General features: G+C 46.3%; 9 non-coding genes across 9 annotated transcripts; all 9 read left to right on the top strand.

The window, feature by feature from the left end:
• Positions 1–154: 154 nt before the first annotated feature.
• LOC130302167 (U2 spliceosomal RNA) lies at positions 155–345 on the top strand. Its single transcript, XR_008852467.1, has one exon. It is a non-coding gene; the product is annotated as a U2 spliceosomal RNA (small nuclear RNA).
• Positions 346–2,439: 2,094 nt separating this feature from the next.
• On the top strand, positions 2,440–2,630 carry LOC130302165 (U2 spliceosomal RNA). The gene has a single exon (XR_008852466.1). It is a non-coding gene; the product is annotated as a U2 spliceosomal RNA (small nuclear RNA).
• Positions 2,631–4,718: 2,088 nt separating this feature from the next.
• Positions 4,719–4,909, top strand: LOC130302164 (U2 spliceosomal RNA). The gene has a single exon (XR_008852465.1). It is a non-coding gene; the product is annotated as a U2 spliceosomal RNA (small nuclear RNA).
• Positions 4,910–7,006: 2,097 nt separating this feature from the next.
• On the top strand, positions 7,007–7,197 carry LOC130302163 (U2 spliceosomal RNA). The gene has a single exon (XR_008852464.1). It is a non-coding gene; the product is annotated as a U2 spliceosomal RNA (small nuclear RNA).
• Positions 7,198–9,270: 2,073 nt separating this feature from the next.
• On the top strand, positions 9,271–9,461 carry LOC130302162 (U2 spliceosomal RNA). Its single transcript, XR_008852463.1, has one exon. It is a non-coding gene; the product is annotated as a U2 spliceosomal RNA (small nuclear RNA).
• A 2,072-nt stretch (positions 9,462–11,533) lies between these two features.
• On the top strand, positions 11,534–11,724 carry LOC130302161 (U2 spliceosomal RNA). Its single transcript, XR_008852462.1, has one exon. It is a non-coding gene; the product is annotated as a U2 spliceosomal RNA (small nuclear RNA).
• Positions 11,725–13,809: 2,085 nt separating this feature from the next.
• On the top strand, positions 13,810–14,000 carry LOC130302160 (U2 spliceosomal RNA). The gene has a single exon (XR_008852461.1). It is a non-coding gene; the product is annotated as a U2 spliceosomal RNA (small nuclear RNA).
• A 2,094-nt stretch (positions 14,001–16,094) lies between these two features.
• On the top strand, positions 16,095–16,285 carry LOC130302184 (U2 spliceosomal RNA). The gene has a single exon (XR_008852484.1). It is a non-coding gene; the product is annotated as a U2 spliceosomal RNA (small nuclear RNA).
• Positions 16,286–18,378: 2,093 nt separating this feature from the next.
• LOC130302202 (U2 spliceosomal RNA) lies at positions 18,379–18,569 on the top strand. The gene has a single exon (XR_008852493.1). It is a non-coding gene; the product is annotated as a U2 spliceosomal RNA (small nuclear RNA).
• Positions 18,570–19,320: the final 751 nt, after the last annotated feature.

Below are 19,320 nucleotides of genomic sequence, written 5' to 3'. Positions count from 1 at the left end.
ATAATGGTATGGGTTTAGGTTCTGCTGTGTGTACTGGTGGTTGACTGCCCCCCAGCCCAGAGTGTGCATGGAAAATTGTCTGGCAGCCTCCCTGACAGCAAGCAGTGATAGTGCCCATGAAGGGCACCTTGTTGGGCCCGCCCCTTTCACGGTTATCGCTTCTCGGCCTTTTGGCTAAGATCAAGTGTAGTATCTGTTCTTATCAGTTTAATATCTGATACGTCCCCTATCTGGGGACCATATATTAAATGGATTTTTGAGAACGGGGGCCGATTTCGAAGCTTGCTTCCGTCGCCCTATGCATTGACCCGATATGGCAGTATCTTCGGGTACAGTGCACCACCCCCTTACAGGGTTAAAAAGAAAGATTCCTACTTTCATTGCTACCTGCTTGCTGGCTAGCCAGCTAGCCAGCCCTGTGGGCCTTGCTGCTGCTGCAGCCAAAAAACAAAAGGTGGTGCTGCTGCTGCTTCTGCTGCTTCTGCTTCTGCTTGTGTCTGGCCGCTGTTGGAGCGTCCAGGCACAGGACTTCTGCTGCTGCTGACTAAATGGCCTCCTTAATTGGATCATTTGAGTAGCCAGCACACCTGTGCAGGTAGGGCATGACATGATAGGCAGCTGCCTTGATAGCGGGTGGGTGCTGAATGTTCCTAATTGACAAAATAAGATTAATGCTTATGAAGAAATATAAAATCTCATCCCTTCCCCAATATCGCGCCACACCCCTACCCCTTAATTCCCTGGTTGAACTTGATGGACATATGTCTTTTTTCGACCGTACTAACTATGTAACTATGTAACATAACATGGGGGGGGGGGGGGGGGTCTCCTGGCTGTTCACACAGGTGTGTCATTGCTGTACATTGACCATGCATTGCTTCTGTGGTATTGCAAAGGCAAAGACAAATGCTTCCAGCCATCCATTGCACTAATGGATTGGTCATCAGCTGGCTGTCTATGTCCCGCATCAATATAGACCAAAGTACAGAGGGTTAGGCTATGCTATTGTGCACCTACCTGATGCATCAGAAGGTGCGAGGCAATTGCTAAATTCTGTGCACAGACTTTGAGATCTATACTTTAGACTGTATCTAAACCTGCTCCAACATGGACTGACATTCTGGCCTACTTTCAGCCGATGCGACTTGTCTGTCGCTGAACAGTCGCTTTTTATGTATTCAGCACCTATGTATAATGTTGTAAAAATGCTCTAGAAGCTAAAGTCGCAGAAATGTCACACATATTTGGCCTGCAACTTTCTGTGCGACAAATTCAGACAGGAAAAATCAGTATAAATCCTTAGAAAATTATCCCCCAGTGTCTCCATCTGCTGGCGGTATTGAATAAGCATTGCTGCACTGATGGGGTATGCATTAGACGAAAAAAAAGAAGAAAAAGAAGAATAATATGCCCAGAAAAGAGGCGAAAAGGAGAAAAACGTAAAAAAACGTGAAAAAAAAGTAAGAGGAAGAGAAGGGAAAAAAAGGTGGAAATGGGTTTAAAAGTGATTTCGGCGGAGAAATATATATATATATATATATATATATATATATATATATATATACGCGCACACACACACACATATATATAAACGTATTCTCCGTTGAGATATTGCAGCCGCTGCTGTGTCCAGGCCCAGGAGCCTTAGCACTGTGCTGTGATGTCACTCAATACCACTGACATCACTAGGTGTAAACAACATCTCTCCTTTGCTGTGTATGTGACTATGGAGCTGTTTGGTGATGTCGTCTATTATGGCCTTCATAGAAGCAACAGGAGATTGTTGCATCCATCTAGAACCCTCAGAACTACAGTGCTATGATGTCACTCACTTCCACAGGCCTTGCAGAGTGTAAACAACAACAACCCAGCTTTGTTGTGTATGTAACCATAGGGATTTGTGATGTCACCTAGAACCTTCACAGCAGCGACAGCTTTATGAGGAGCATCAGCACTGCTCTGCCTGAGCAGAACCATCACCGCCATAGGTTGTCAAATAACCCGGGTTTAACCCACACAGGTAAGTCCAATGGGGTGCAGGCATGTCCTCTATGCTTACAGCTTCCCGTGGGTGTTGGTTTGATACCGTTTGGGGACAGCCAAGGAGGCATCTGCAGGCAACAAAGGTAGGTGTGTGCTTGTGTGTGTGTTTCCTATGCAGATCCTAAGCCCAGTGTCACATGCAAGTTGGAGGAGTAAGAAGGGTTCCTGGCAAATCCGGGTTATGGATTGCATTTAAAAAGGCCCCGTGGGAGTGCAATGGGCCCCTGTCTTGCTGCTTAGCAATAATGGTATGGGTTTAGGTTCTGCTGTGTGTACTGGTGGTTGACTGCCCCCCAGCCCAGAGTGTGCATGGAAAATTGTCTGGCAGCCTCCCTGACAGCAAGCAGTGATAGTGCCCATGAAGGGCACCTTGTTGGGCCCGCCCCTTTCACGGTTATCGCTTCTCGGCCTTTTGGCTAAGATCAAGTGTAGTATCTGTTCTTATCAGTTTAATATCTGATACGTCCCCTATCTGGGGACCATATATTAAATGGATTTTTGAGAACGGGGGCCGATTTCGAAGCTTGCTTCCGTCGCCCTATGCATTGACCCGATATGGCAGTATCTTCGGGTACAGTGCACCACCCCCTTACAGGGTTAAAAAGAAAGATTCCTACTTTCATTGCTACCTGCTTGCTGGCTAGCCAGCTAGCCAGCCCTGTGGGCCTTGCTGCTGCTGCAGCCAAAAAACAAAAGGTGGTGCTGCTGCTGCTTCTGCTGCTTCTGCTTCTGCTTGTGTCTGGCCGCTGTTGGAGCGTCCAGGCACAGGACTTCTGCTGCTGCTGACTAAATGGCCTCCTTAATTGGATCATTTGAGTAGCCAGCACACCTGTGCAGGTAGGGCATGACATGATAGGCAGCTGCCTTGATAGCGGGTGGGTGCTGAATGTTCCTAATTGACAAAATAAGATTAATGCTTATGAAGAAATATAAAATCTCATCCCTTCCCCAATATCGCGCCACACCCCTACCCCTTAATTCCCTGGTTGAACTTGATGGACATATGTCTTTTTTCGACCGTACTAACTATGTAACTATGTAACATAACATGGGGGGGGGGGGGGGGGGGTCTCCTGGCTGTTCACACAGGTGTGTCATTGCTGTACATTGACCATGCATTGCTTCTGTGGTATTGCAAAGGCAAAGACAAATGCTTCCAGCCATCCATTGCACTAATGGATTGGTCATCAGCTGGCTGTCTATGTCCCGCATCAATATAGACCAAAGTACAGAGGGTTAGGCTATGCTATTGTGCACCTACCTGATGCATCAGAAGGTGCGAGGCAATTGCTAAATTCTGTGCACAGACTTTGAGATCTATACTTTAGACTGTATCTAAACCTGCTCCAACATGGACTGACATTCTGGCCTACTTTCAGCCGATGCGACTTGTCTGTCGCTGAACAGTCGCTTTTTATGTATTCAGCACCTATGTATAATGTTGTAAAAATGCTCTAGAAGCTAAAGTCGCAGAAATGTCACACATATTTGGCCTGCAACTTTCTGTGCGACAAATTCAGACAGGAAAAATCAGTATAAATCCTTAGAAAATTATCCCCCAGTGTCTCCATCTGCTGGCGGTATTGAATAAGCATTGCTGCACTGATGGGGTATGCATTAGACGAAAAAAAAGAAGAAAAAGAAGAATAATATGCCCAGAAAAGAGGCGAAAAGGAGAAAAACGTAAAAAAACGTGAAAAAAAAGTAAGAGGAAGAGAAGGGAAAAAAAGGTGGAAATGGGTTTAAAAGTGATTTCGGCGGAGAAATATATATATATATATATATATATATATATATATATACGCGCACACACACACATATATATAAACGTATTCTCCGTTGAGATATTGCAGCCGCTGCTGTGTCCAGGCCCAGGAGCCTTAGCACTGTGCTGTGATGTCACTCAATACCACTGACATCACTAGGTGTAAACAACATCTCTCCTTTGCTGTGTATGTGACTATGGAGCTGTTTGGTGATGTCGTCTATTATGGCCTTCATAGAAGCAACAGGAGATTGTTGCATCCATCTAGAACCCTCAGAACTACAGTGCTATGATGTCACTCACTTCCACAGGCCTTGCAGAGTGTAAACAACAACAACCCAGCTTTGTTGTGTATGTAACCATAGGGATTTGTGATGTCACCTAGAACCTTCACAGCAGCGACAGCTTTATGAGGAGCATCAGCACTGCTCTGCCTGAGCAGAACCATCACCGCCATAGGTTGTCAAATAACCCGGGTTTAACCCACACAGGTAAGTCCAATGGGGTGCAGGCATGTCCTCTATGCTTACAGCTTCCCGTGGGTGTTGGTTTGATACCGTTTGGGGACAGCCAAGGAGGCATCTGCAGGCAACAAAGGTAGGTGTGTGCTTGTGTGTGTGTTTCCTATGCAGATCCTAAGCCCAGTGTCACATGCAAGTAGGAGGAGTAAGAAGGGTTCCTGGCAAATCCGGGTTATGGATTGCATTTAAAAAGGCCCCGTGGGAGTGCAATGGGCCCCTGTCTTGCTGCTTAGCAATAATGGTATGGGTTTAGGTTCTGCTGTGTGTACTGGTGGTTGACTGCCCCCCAGCCCAGAGTGTGCATGGAAAATTGTCTGGCAGCCTCCCTGACAGCAAGCAGTGATAGTGCCCATGAAGGGCACCTTGTTGGGCCCGCCCCTTTCACGGTTATCGCTTCTCGGCCTTTTGGCTAAGATCAAGTGTAGTATCTGTTCTTATCAGTTTAATATCTGATACGTCCCCTATCTGGGGACCATATATTAAATGGATTTTTGAGAACGGGGGCCGATTTCGAAGCTTGCTTCCGTCGCCCTATGCATTGACCCGATATGGCAGTATCTTCGGGTACAGTGCACCACCCCCTTACAGGGTTAAAAAGAAAGATTCCTACTTTCATTGCTACCTGCTTGCTGGCTAGCCAGCTAGCCAGCCCTGTGGGCCTTGCTGCTGCTGCAGCCAAAAAACAAAAGGTGGTGCTGCTGCTGCTTCTGCTGCTTCTGCTTCTGCTTGTGTCTGGCCGCTGTTGGAGCGTCCAGGCACAGGACTTCTGCTGCTGCTGACTAAATGGCCTCCTTAATTGGATCATTTGAGTAGCCAGCACACCTGTGCAGGTAGGGCATGACATGATAGGCAGCTGCCTTGATAGCGGGTGGGTGCTGAATGTTCCTAATTGACAAAATAAGATTAATGCTTATGAAGAAATATAAAATCTCATCCCTTCCCCAATATCGCGCCACACCCCTACCCCTTAATTCCCTGGTTGAACTTGATGGACATATGTCTTTTTTCGACCGTACTAACTATGTAACTATGTAACATAACATGGGGGGGGGGGGGGGGTCTCCTGGCTGTTCACACAGGTGTGTCATTGCTGTACATTGACCATGCATTGCTTCTGTGGTATTGCAAAGGCAAAGACAAATGCTTCCAGCCATCCATTGCACTAATGGATTGGTCATCAGCTGGCTGTCTATGTCCCGCATCAATATAGACCAAAGTACAGAGGGTTAGGCTATGCTATTGTGCACCTACCTGATGCATCAGAAGGTGCGAGGCAATTGCTAAATTCTGTGCACAGACTTTGAGATCTATACTTTAGACTGTATCTAAACCTGCTCCAACATGGACTGACATTCTGGCCTACTTTCAGCCGATGCGACTTGTCTGTCGCTGAACAGTCGCTTTTTATGTATTCAGCACCTATGTATAATGTTGTAAAAATGCTCTAGAAGCTAAAGTCGCAGAAATGTCACACATATTTGGCCTGCAACTTTCTGTGCGACAAATTCAGACAGGAAAAATCAGTATAAATCCTTAGAAAATTATCCCCCAGTGTCTCCATCTGCTGGCGGTATTGAATAAGCATTGCTGCACTGATGGGGTATGCATTAGACGAAAAAAAAGAAGAAAAAGAAGAATAATATGCCCAGAAAAGAGGCGAAAAGGAGAAAAACGTAAAAAAACGTGAAAAAAAAGTAAGAGGAAGAGAAGGGAAAAAAAGGTGGAAATGGGTTTAAAAGTGATTTCGGCGGAGAAATATATATATATATATATATATATATATATATATATATATATATATATACGCGCACACACACACATATATATAAACGTATTCTCCGTTGAGATATTGCAGCCGCTGCTGTGTCCAGGCCCAGGAGCCTTAGCACTGTGCTGTGATGTCACTCAATACCACTGACATCACTAGGTGTAAACAACATCTCTCCTTTGCTGTGTATGTGACTATGGAGCTGTTTGGTGATGTCGTCTATTATGGCCTTCATAGAAGCAACAGGAGATTGTTGCATCCATCTAGAACCCTCAGAACTACAGTGCTATGATGTCACTCACTTCCACAGGCCTTGCAGAGTGTAAACAACAACAACCCAGCTTTGTTGTGTATGTAACCATAGGGATTTGTGATGTCACCTAGAACCTTCACAGCAGCGACAGCTTTATGAGGAGCATCAGCACTGCTCTGCCTGAGCAGAACCATCACCGCCATAGGTTGTCAAATAACCCGGGTTTAACCCACACAGGTAAGTCCAATGGGGTGCAGGCATGTCCTCTATGCTTACAGCTTCCCGTGGGTGTTGGTTTGATACCGTTTGGGGACAGCCAAGGAGGCATCTGCAGGCAACAAAGGTAGGTGTGTGCTTGTGTGTGTGTTTCCTATGCAGATCCTAAGCCCAGTGTCACATGCAAGTAGGAGGAGTAAGAAGGGTTCCTGGCAAATCCGGGTTATGGATTGCATTTAAAAAGGCCCCGTGGGAGTGCAATGGGCCCCTGTCTTGCTGCTTAGCAATAATGGTATGGGTTTAGGTTCTGCTGTGTGTACTGGTGGTTGACTGCCCCCCAGCCCAGAGTGTGCATGGAAAATTGTCTGGCAGCCTCCCTGACAGCAAGCAGTGATAGTGCCCATGAAGGGCACCTTGTTGGGCCCGCCCCTTTCACGGTTATCGCTTCTCGGCCTTTTGGCTAAGATCAAGTGTAGTATCTGTTCTTATCAGTTTAATATCTGATACGTCCCCTATCTGGGGACCATATATTAAATGGATTTTTGAGAACGGGGGCCGATTTCGAAGCTTGCTTCCGTCGCCCTATGCATTGACCCGATATGGCAGTATCTTCGGGTACAGTGCACCACCCCCTTACAGGGTTAAAAAGAAAGATTCCTACTTTCATTGCTACCTGCTTGCTGGCTAGCCAGCTAGCCAGCCCTGTGGGCCTTGCTGCTGCTGCAGCCAAAAAACAAAAGGTGGTGCTGCTGCTGCTTCTGCTGCTTCTGCTTCTGCTTGTGTCTGGCCGCTGTTGGAGCGTCCAGGCACAGGACTTCTGCTGCTGCTGACTAAATGGCCTCCTTAATTGGATCATTTGAGTAGCCAGCACACCTGTGCAGGTAGGGCATGACATGATAGGCAGCTGCCTTGATAGCGGGTGGGTGCTGAATGTTCCTAATTGACAAAATAAGATTAATGCTTATGAAGAAATATAAAATCTCATCCCTTCCCCAATATCGCGCCACACCCCTACCCCTTAATTCCCTGGTTGAACTTGATGGACATATGTCTTTTTTCGACCGTACTAACTATGTAACTATGTAACATAACATGGGGGGGGGGGGGGGGTCTCCTGGCTGTTCACACAGGTGTGTCATTGCTGTACATTGACCATGCATTGCTTCTGTGGTATTGCAAAGGCAAAGACAAATGCTTCCAGCCATCCATTGCACTAATGGATTGGTCATCAGCTGGCTGTCTATGTCCCGCATCAATATAGACCAAAGTACAGAGGGTTAGGCTATGCTATTGTGCACCTACCTGATGCATCAGAAGGTGCGAGGCCCTTGCTAAATTCTGTGCACAGACTTTGAGATCTATACTTTAGACTGTATCTAAACCTGCTCCAACATGGACTGACATTCTGGCCTACTTTCAGCCGATGCGACTTGTCTGTCGCTGAACAGTCGCTTTTTATGTATTCAGCACCTATGTATAATGTTGTAAAAATGCTCTAGAAGCTAAAGTCGCAGAAATGTCACACATATTTGGCCTGCAACTTTCTGTGCGACAAATTCAGACAGGAAAAATCAGTATAAATCCTTAGAAAATTATCCCCCAGTGTCTCCATCTGCTGGCGGTATTGAATAAGCATTGCTGCACTGATGGGGTATGCATTAGACGAAAAAAAAGAAGAAAAAGAAGAATAATACGCCCAGAAAAGAGGCGAAAAGGAGAAAAACGTAAAAAAACGTGAAAAAAAAGTAAGAGGAAGAGAAGGGAAAAAAAGGTGGAAATGGGTTTAAAAGTGATTTCGGCGGAGAAATATATATATATATATATATATATACGCGCACACACACACATATATATAAACGTATTCTCCGTTGAGATATTGCAGCCGCTGCTGTGTCCAGGCCCAGGAGCCTTAGCACTGTGCTGTGATGTCACTCAATACCACTGACATCACTAGGTGTAAACAACATCTCTCCTTTGCTGTGTATGTGACTATGGAGCTGTTTGGTGATGTCGTCTATTATGGCCTTCATAGAAGCAACAGGAGATTGTTGCATCCATCTAGAACCCTCAGAACTACAGTGCTATGATGTCACTCACTTCCACAGGCCTTGCAGAGTGTAAACAACAACAACCCAGCTTTGTTGTGTATGTAACCATAGGGATTTGTGATGTCACCTAGAACCTTCACAGCAGCGACAGCTTTATGAGGAGCATCAGCACTGCTCTGCCTGAGCAGAACCATCACCGCCATAGGTTGTCAAATAACCCGGGTTTAACCCACACAGGTAAGTCCAATGGGGTGCAGGCATGTCCTCTATGCTTACAGCTTCCCGTGGGTGTTGGTTTGATACCGTTTGGGGACAGCCAAGGAGGCATCTGCAGGCAACAAAGGTAGGTGTGTGCTTGTGTGTGTGTTTCCTATGCAGATCCTAAGCCCAGTGTCACATGCAAGTAGGAGGAGTAAGAAGGGTTCCTGGCAAATCCGGGTTATGGATTGCATTTAAAAAGGCCCCGTGGGAGTGCAATGGGCCCCTGTCTTGCTGCTTAGCAATAATGGTATGGGTTTAGGTTCTGCTGTGTGTACTGGTGGTTGACTGCCCCCCAGCCCAGAGTGTGCATGGAAAATTGTCTGGCAGCCTCCCTGACAGCAAGCAGTGATAGTGCCCATGAAGGGCACCTTGTTGGGCCCGCCCCTTTCACGGTTATCGCTTCTCGGCCTTTTGGCTAAGATCAAGTGTAGTATCTGTTCTTATCAGTTTAATATCTGATACGTCCCCTATCTGGGGACCATATATTAAATGGATTTTTGAGAACGGGGGCCGATTTCGAAGCTTGCTTCCGTCGCCCTATGCATTGACCCGATATGGCAGTATCTTCGGGTACAGTGCACCACCCCCTTACAGGGTTAAAAAGAAAGATTCCTACTTTCATTGCTACCTGCTTGCTGGCTAGCCAGCTAGCCAGCCCTGTGGGCCTTGCTGCTGCTGCAGCCAAAAAACAAAAGGTGCTGCTTCTGCTGCTTCTGCTTCTGCTTGTGTCTGGCCGCTGTTGGAGCGTCCAGGCACAGGACTTCTGCTGCTGCTGACTAAATGGCCTCCTTAATTGGATCATTTGAGTAGCCAGCACACCTGTGCAGGTAGGGCATGACATGATAGGCAGCTGCCTTGATAGCGGGTGGGTGCTGAATGTTCCTAATTGACAAAATAAGATTAATGCTTATGAAGAAATATAAAATCTCATCCCTTCCCCAATATCGCGCCACACCCCTACCCCTTAATTCCCTGGTTGAACTTGATGGACATATGTCTTTTTTCGACCGTACTAACTATGTAACTATGTAACATAACATGGGGGGGGGGGGGGTCTCCTGGCTGTTCACACAGGTGTGTCATTGCTGTACATTGACCATGCATTGCTTCTGTGGTATTGCAAAGGCAAAGACAAATGCTTCCAGCCATCCATTGCACTAATGGATTGGTCATCAGCTGGCTGTCTATGTCCCGCATCAATATAGACCAAAGTACAGAGGGTTAGGCTATGCTATTGTGCACCTACCTGATGCATCAGAAGGTGCGAGGCCCTTGCTAAATTCTGTGCACAGACTTTGAGATCTATACTTTAGACTGTATCTAAACCTGCTCCAACATGGACTGACATTCTGGCCTACTTTCAGCCGATGCGACTTGTCTGTCGCTGAACAGTCGCTTTTTATGTATTCAGCACCTATGTATAATGTTGTAAAAATGCTCTAGAAGCTAAAGTCGCAGAAATGTCACACATATTTGGCCTGCAACTTTCTGTGCGACAAATTCAGACAGGAAAAATCAGTATAAATCCTTAGAAAATTATCCCCCAGTGTCTCCATCTGCTGGCGGTATTGAATAAGCATTGCTGCACTGATGGGGTATGCATTAGACGAAAAAAAAGAAGAAAAAGAAGAATAATACGCCCAGAAAAGAGGCGAAAAGGAGAAAAACGTAAAAAAACGTGAAAAAAAAGTAAGAGGAAGAGAAGGGAAAAAAAGGTGGAAATGGGTTTAAAAGTGATTTCGGCGGAGAAATATATATATATATATATATATATATATATATATACGCGCACACACACACATATATATAAACGTATTCTCCGTTGAGATATTGCAGCCGCTGCTGTGTCCAGGCCCAGGAGCCTTAGCACTGTGCTGTGATGTCACTCAATACCACTGACATCACTAGGTGTAAACAACATCTCTCCTTTGCTGTGTATGTGACTATGGAGCTGTTTGGTGATGTCGTCTATTATGGCCTTCATAGAAGCAACAGGAGATTGTTGCATCCATCTAGAACCCTCAGAACTACAGTGCTATGATGTCACTCACTTCCACAGGCCTTGCAGAGTGTAAACAACAACAACCCAGCTTTGTTGTGTATGTAACCATAGGGATTTGTGATGTCACCTAGAACCTTCACAGCAGCGACAGCTTTATGAGGAGCATCAGCACTGCTCTGCCTGAGCAGAACCATCACCGCCATAGGTTGTCAAATAACCCGGGTTTAACCCACACAGGTAAGTCCAATGGGGTGCAGGCATGTCCTCTATGCTTACAGCTTCCCGTGGGTGTTGGTTTGATACCGTTTGGGGACAGCCAAGGAGGCATCTGCAGGCAACAAAGGTAGGTGTGTGCTTGTGTGTGTGTTTCCTATGCAGATCCTAAGCCCAGTGTCACATGCAAGTAGGAGGAGTAAGAAGGGTTCCTGGCAAATCCGGGTTATGGATTGCATTTAAAAAGGCCCCGTGGGAGTGCAATGGGCCCCTGTCTTGCTGCTTAGCAATAATGGTATGGGTTTAGGTTCTGCTGTGTGTACTGGTGGTTGACTGCCCCCCAGCCCAGAGTGTGCATGGAAAATTGTCTGGCAGCCTCCCTGACAGCAAGCAGTGATAGTGCCCATGAAGGGCACCTTGTTGGGCCCGCCCCTTTCACGGTTATCGCTTCTCGGCCTTTTGGCTAAGATCAAGTGTAGTATCTGTTCTTATCAGTTTAATATCTGATACGTCCCCTATCTGGGGACCATATATTAAATGGATTTTTGAGAACGGGGGCCGATTTCGAAGCTTGCTTCCGTCGCCCTATGCATTGACCCGATATGGCAGTATCTTCGGGTACAGTGCACCACCCCCTTACAGGGTTAAAAAGAAAGATTCCTACTTTCATTGCTACCTGCTTGCTGGCTAGCCAGCTAGCCAGCCCTGTGGGCCTTGCTGCTGCTGCAGCCAAAAAACAAAAGGTGGTGCTGCTGCTGCTTCTGCTGCTTCTGCTTCTGCTTGTGTCTGGCCGCTGTTGGAGCGTCCAGGCACAGGACTTCTGCTGCTGCTGACTAAATGGCCTCCTTAATTGGATCATTTGAGTAGCCAGCACACCTGTGCAGGTAGGGCATGACATGATAGGCAGCTGCCTTGATAGCGGGTGGGTGCTGAATGTTCCTAATTGACAAAATAAGATTAATGCTTATGAAGAAATATAAAATCTCATCCCTTCCCCAATATCGCGCCACACCCCTACCCCTTAATTCCCTGGTTGAACTTGATGGACATATGTCTTTTTTCGACCGTACTAACTATGTAACTATGTAACATAACATGGGGGGGGGGGGGTCTCCTGGCTGTTCACACAGGTGTGTCATTGCTGTACATTGACCATGCATTGCTTCTGTGGTATTGCAAAGGCAAAGACAAATGCTTCCAGCCATCCATTGCACTAATGGATTGGTCATCAGCTGGCTGTCTATGTCCCGCATCAATATAGACCAAAGTACAGAGGGTTAGGCTATGCTATTGTGCACCTACCTGATGCATCAGAAGGTGCGAGGCCCTTGCTAAATTCTGTGCACAGACTTTGAGATCTATACTTTAGACTGTATCTAAACCTGCTCCAACATGGACTGACATTCTGGCCTACCTTTCAGCCGATGCGACTTGTCTGTCGCTGAACAGTCGCTTTTTATGTATTCAGCACCTATGTATAATGTTGTAAAAATGCTCTAGAAGCTAAAGTCGCAGAAATGTCACACATATTTGGCCTGCAACTTTCTGTGCGACAAATTCAGACAGGAAAAATCAGTATAAATCCTTAGAAAATTATCCCCCAGTGTCTCCATCTGCTGGCGGTATTGAATAAGCATTGCTGCACTGATGGGGTATGCATTAGACGAAAAAAAAGAAGAAAAAGAAGAATAATACGCCCAGAAAAGAGGCGAAAAGGAGAAAAACGTAAAAAAACGTGAAAAAAAAGTAAGAGGAAGAGAAGGGAAAAAAAGGTGGAAATGGGTTTAAAAGTGATTTCGGCGGAGAAATATATATATATATATATATATATATATATATATATATACGCGCACACACACACATATATATAAACGTATTCTCCGTTGAGATATTGCAGCCGCTGCTGTGTCCAGGCCCAGGAGCCTTAGCACTGTGCTGTGATGTCACTCAATACCACTGACATCACTAGGTGTAAACAACATCTCTCCTTTGCTGTGTATGTGACTATGGAGCTGTTTGGTGATGTCGTCTATTATGGCCTTCATAGAAGCAACAGGAGATTGTTGCATCCATCTAGAACCCTCAGAACTACAGTGCTATGATGTCACTCACTTCCACAGGCCTTGCAGAGTGTAAACAACAACAACCCAGCTTTGTTGTGTATGTAACCATAGGGATTTGTAATGTCACCGAGAACCTTCACAGCAGCGACAGCTTTATGAGGAGCATCAGCACTGCTCTGCCTGAGCAGAACCATCACCGCCATAGGTTGTCAAATAACCCGGGTTTAACCCACACAGGTAAGTCCAATGGGGTGCAGGCATGTCCTCTATGCTTACAGCTTCCCGTGGGTGTTGGTTTGATACCGTTTGGGGACAGCCAAGGAGGCATCTGCAGGCAACAAAGGTAGGTGTGTGCTTGTGTGTGTGTTTCCTATGCAGATCCTAAGCCCAGTGTCACATGCAAGTAGGAGGAGTAAGAAGGGTTCCTGGCAAATCCGGGTTATGGATTGCATTTAAAAAGGCCCCGTGGGAGTGCAATGGGCCCCTGTCTTGCTGCTTAGCAATAATGGTATGGGTTTAGGTTCTGCTGTGTGTACTGGTGGTTGACTGCCCCCCAGCCCAGAGTGTGCATGGAAAATTGTCTGGCAGCCTCCCTGACAGCAAGCAGTGATAGTGCCCATGAAGGGCACCTTGTTGGGCCCGCCCCTTTCACGGTTATCGCTTCTCGGCCTTTTGGCTAAGATCAAGTGTAGTATCTGTTCTTATCAGTTTAATATCTGATACGTCCCCTATCTGGGGACCATATATTAAATGGATTTTTGAGAACGGGGGCCGATTTCGAAGCTTGCTTCCGTCGCCCTATGCATTGACCCGATATGGCAGTATCTTCGGGTACAGTGCACCACCCCCTTACAGGGTTAAAAAGAAAGATTCCTACTTTCATTGCTACCTGCTTGCTGGCTAGCCAGCTAGCCAGCCCTGTGGGCCTTGCTGCTGCTGCAGCCAAAAAACAAAAGGTGGTGCTGCTGCTGCTTCTGCTGCTTCTGCTTCTGCTTGTGTCTGGCCGCTGTTGGAGCGTCCAGGCACAGGACTTCTGCTGCTGCTGACTAAATGGCCTCCTTAATTGGATCATTTGAGTAGCCAGCACACCTGTGCAGGTAGGGCATGACATGATAGGCAGCTGCCTTGATAGCGGGTGGGTGCTGAATGTTCCTAATTGACAAAATAAGATTAATGCTTATGAAGAAATATAAAATCTCATCCCTTCCCCAATATCGCGCCACACCCCTACCCCTTAATTCCCTGGTTGAACTTGATGGACATATGTCTTTTTTCGACCGTACTAACTATGTAACTATGTAACATAACATGGGGGGGGGGGGGGGTCTCCTGGCTGTCTGTTCACACAGGTGTGTCATTGCTGTACATTGACCATGCATTGCTTCTGTGGTATTGCAAAGGCAAAGACAAATGCTTCCAGCCATCCATTGCACTAATGGATTGGTCATCAGCTGGCTGTCTATGTCCCGCATCAATATAGACCAAAGTACAGAGGGTTAGGCTATGCTATTGTGCACCTACCTGATGCATCAGAAGGTGCGAGGCCCTTGCTAAATTCTGTGCACAGACTTTGAGATCTATACTTTAGACTGTATCTAAACCTGCTCCAACATGGACTGACATTCTGGCCTACTTTCAGCCGATGCGACTTGTCTGTCGCTGAACAGTCGCTTTTTATGTATTCAGCACCTATGTATAATGTTGTAAAAATGCTCTAGAAGCTAAAGTCGCAGAAATGTCACACATATTTGGCCTGCAACTTTCTGTGCGACAAATTCAGACAGGAAAAATCAGTATAAATCCTTAGAAAATTATCCCCCAGTGTCTCCATCTGCTGGCGGTATTGAATAAGCATTGCTGCACTGATGGGGTATGCATTAGACGAAAAAAAAGAAGAAAAAGAAGAATAATACGCCCAGAAAAGAGGCGAAAAGGAGAAAAACGTAAAAAAACGTGAAAAAAAAGTAAGAGGAAGAGAAGGGAAAAAAAGGTGGAAATGGGTTTAAAAGTGATTTAGGCGGAGAAATATATATATATATATATATATATATATATATATATATATATACGCGCACACACACACATATATATAAACGTATTCTCCGTTGAGATATTGCAGCCGCTGCTGTGTCCAGGCCCAGGAGCCTTAGCACTGTGCTGTGATGTCACTCAATACCACTGACATCACTAGGTGTAAACAACATCTCTCCTTTGCTGTGTATGTGACTATGGAGCTGTTTGGTGATGTCGTCTATTATGGCCTTCATAGAAGCAACAGGAGATTGTTGCATCCATCTAGAACCCTCAGAACTACAGTGCTATGATGTCACTCACTTCCACAGGCCTTGCAGAGTGTAAACAACAACAACCCAGCTTTGTTGTGTATGTAACCATAGGGATTTGTGATGTCACCTAGAACCTTCACAGCAGCGACAGCTTTATGAGGAGCATCAGCACTGCTCTGCCTGAGCAGAACCATCACCGCCATAGGTTGTCAAATAACCCGGGTTTAACCCACACAGGTAAGTCCAATGGGGTGCAGGCATGTCCTCTATGCTTACAGCTTCCCGTGGGTGTTGGTTTGATACCGTTTGGGGACAGCCAAGGAGGCATCTGCAGGCAACAAAGGTAGGTGTGTGCTTGTGTGTGTGTTTCCTATGCAGATCCTAAGCCCAGTGTCACATGCAAGTAGGAGGAGTAAGAAGGGTTCCTGGCAAATCCGGGTTATGGATTGCATTTAAAAAGGCCCCGTGGGAGTGCAATGGGCCCCTGTCTTGCTGCTTAGCAATAATGGTATGGGTTTAGGTTCTGCTGTGTGTACTGGTGGTTGACTGCCCCCCAGCCCAGAGTGTGCATGGAAAATTGTCTGGCAGCCTCCCTGACAGCAAGCAGTGATAGTGCCCATGAAGGGCACCTTGTTGGGCCCGCCCCTTTCACGGTTATCGCTTCTCGGCCTTTTGGCTAAGATCAAGTGTAGTATCTGTTCTTATCAGTTTAATATCTGATACGTCCCCTATCTGGGGACCATATATTAAATGGATTTTTGAGAACGGGGGCCGATTTCGAAGCTTGCTTCCGTCGCCCTATGCATTGACCCGATATGGCAGTATCTTTGGGTACAGTGCACCACCCCCTTACAGGGTTAAAAAGAAAGATTCCTACTTTCATTGCTACCTGCTTGCTGGCTAGCCAGCTAGCCAGCCCTGTGGGCCTTGCTGCTGCTGCAGCCAAAAAACAAAAGGTGGTGCTGCTGCTGCTTCTGCTGCTTCTGCTTCTGCTTGTGTCTGGCCGCTGTTGGAGCGTCCAGGCACAGGACTTCTGCTGCTGCTGACTAAATGGCCTCCTTAATTGGATCATTTGAGTAGCCAGCACACCTGTGCAGGTAGGGCATGACATGATAGGCAGCTGCCTTGATAGCGGGTGGGTGCTGAATGTTCCTAATTGACAAAATAAGATTAATGCTTATGAAGAAATATAAAATCTCATCCCTTCCCCAATATCGCGCCACACCCCTACCCCTTAATTCCCTGGTTGAACTTGATGGACATATGTCTTTTTTCGACCGTACTAACTATGTAACTATGTAACATAACATGGGGGGGGGGGGGTCTCCTGGCTGTTCACACAGGTGTGTCATTGCTGTACATTGACCATGCATTGCTTCTGTGGTATTGCAAAGGCAAAGACAAATGCTTCCAGCCATCCATTGCACTAATGGATTGGTCATCAGCTGGCTGTCTATGTCCCGCATCAATATAGACCAAAGTACAGAGGGTTAGGCTATGCTATTGTGCACCTACCTGATGCATCAGAAGGTGCGAGGCCCTTGCTAAATTCTGTGCACAGACTTTGAGATCTATACTTTAGACTGTATCTAAACCTGCTCCAACATGGACTGACATTCTGGCCTACTTTCAGCCGATGCGACTTGTCTGTCGCTGAACAGTCGCTTTTTATGTTTTATGTATTCAGCACCTATGTATAATGTTGTAAAAATGCTCTAGAAGCTAAAGTCGCAGAAATGTCACACATATTTGGCCTGCAACTTTCTGTGCGACAAATTCAGACAGGAAAAATCAGTATAAATCCTTAGAAAATTATCCCCCAGTGTCTCCATCTGCTGGCGGTATTGAATAAGCATTGCTGCACTGATGGGGTATGCATTAGACGAAAGAAAAGAAGAAAAAGAAGAATAATACGCCCAGAAAAGAGGCGAAAAGGAGAAAAACGTAAAAAAACCTGAAAAAAAAGTAAGAGGAAGAGAAGGGAAAAAAAGGTGGAAATGGGTTTAAAAGTGATTTCGGCGGAGAAATATATATATATATATATATATATATATATATATATATATACGCGCACACACACACATATATATAAACGTATTCTCCGTTGAGATATTGCAGCCGCTGCTGTGTCCAGGCCCAGGAGCCTTAGCACTGTGCTGTGATGTCACTCAATACCACTGACATCACTAGGTGTAAACAACATCTCTCCTTTGCTGTGTATGTGACTATGGAGCTGTTTGGTGATGTCGTCTATTATGGCCTTCATAGAAGCAACAGGAGATTGTTGCATCCATCTAGAACCCTCAGAACTACAGTGCTATGATGTCACTCACTTCCACAGGCCTTGCAGAGTGTAAACAACAACAACCCAGCTTTGTTGTGTATGTAACCATAGGGATTTGTGATGTCACCTAGAACCTTCACAGCAGCGACAGCTTTATGAGGAGCATCAGCACTGCTCTGCCTGAGCAGAACCATCACCGCCATAGGTTGTCAAATAACCCGGGTTTAACCCACACAGGTAAGTCCAATGGGGTGCAGGCATGTCCTCTATGCTTACAGCTTCCCGTGGGTGTTGGTTGTATACCATTTGGGGACAGCCAAGGAGGCATCTGCAGGCAACAAAGGTAGGTGTGTGCTTGTGTGTGTGTTTCCTATGCAGATCCTAAGCCCAGTGTCACATGCAAGTAGGAGGAGTAAGAAGGGTTCCTGGCAAATCCGGGTTATGGATTGCATTTAAAAAGGCCCCGTGGGAGTGCAATGGGCCCCTGTCTTGCTGCTTAGCAATAATGGTATGGGTTTAGGTTCTGCTGTGTGTACTGGTGGTTGACTGCCCCCCAGCCCAGAGTGTGCATGGAAAATTGTCTGGCAGCCTCCCTGACAGCAAGCAGTGATAGTGCCCATGAAGGGCACCTTGTTGGGCCCGCCCCTTTCACGGTTATCGCTTCTCGGCCTTTTGGCTAAGATCAAGTGTAGTATCTGTTCTTATCAGTTTAATATCTGATACGTCCCCTATCTGGGGACCATATATTAAATGGATTTTTGAGAACGGGGGCCGATTTCGAAGCTTGCTTCCGTCGCCCTATGCATTGACCCGATATGGCAGTATCTTCGGGTACAGTGCACCACCCCCTTACAGGGTTAAAAAGAAAGATTCCTACTTTCATTGCTACCTGCTTGCTGGCTAGCCAGCTAGCCAGCCCTGTGGGCCTTGCTGCTGCTGCAGCCAAAAAACAAAAGGTGGTGCTGCTGCTGCTTCTGCTGCTTCTGCTTCTGCTTGTGTCTGGCCGCTGTTGGAGCGTCCAGGCACAGGACTTCTGCTGCTGCTGACTAAATGGCCTCCTTAATTGGATCATTTGAGTAGCCAGCACACCTGTGCAGGTAGGGCATGACATGATAGGCAGCTGCCTTGATAGCGGGTGGGTGCTGAATGTTCCTAATTGACAAAATAAGATTAATGCTTATGAAGAAATATAAAATCTCATCCCTTCCCCAATATCGCGCCACACCCCTACCCCTTAATTCCCTGGTTGAACTTGATGGACATATGTCTTTTTTCGACCGTACTAACTATGTAACTATGTAACATAACATGGGGGGGGGGGGGTCTCCTGGCTGTTCACACAGGTGTGTCATTGCTGTACATTGACCATGCATTGCTTCTGTGGTATTGCAAAGGCAAAGACAAATGCTTCCAGCCATCCATTGCACTAATGGATTGGTCATCAGCTGGCTGTCTATGTCCCGCATCAATATAGACCAAAGTACAGAGGGTTAGGCTATGCTATTGTGCACCTACCTGATGCATCAGAAGGTGCGAGGCCCTTGCTAAATTCTGTGCACAGACTTTGAGATCTATACTTTAGACTGTATCTAAACCTG

The sequence above is a fragment of the Hyla sarda genome, unplaced genomic scaffold (assembly GCF_029499605.1).
Source record: "Hyla sarda isolate aHylSar1 unplaced genomic scaffold, aHylSar1.hap1 scaffold_1154, whole genome shotgun sequence".
Lineage (NCBI taxonomy): Eukaryota > Metazoa > Chordata > Amphibia > Anura > Hylidae > Hyla > Hyla sarda.
Note: the sequence above shows the minus strand (reverse complement) of the source record. Positions and strands in the feature narration are given on the sequence as shown.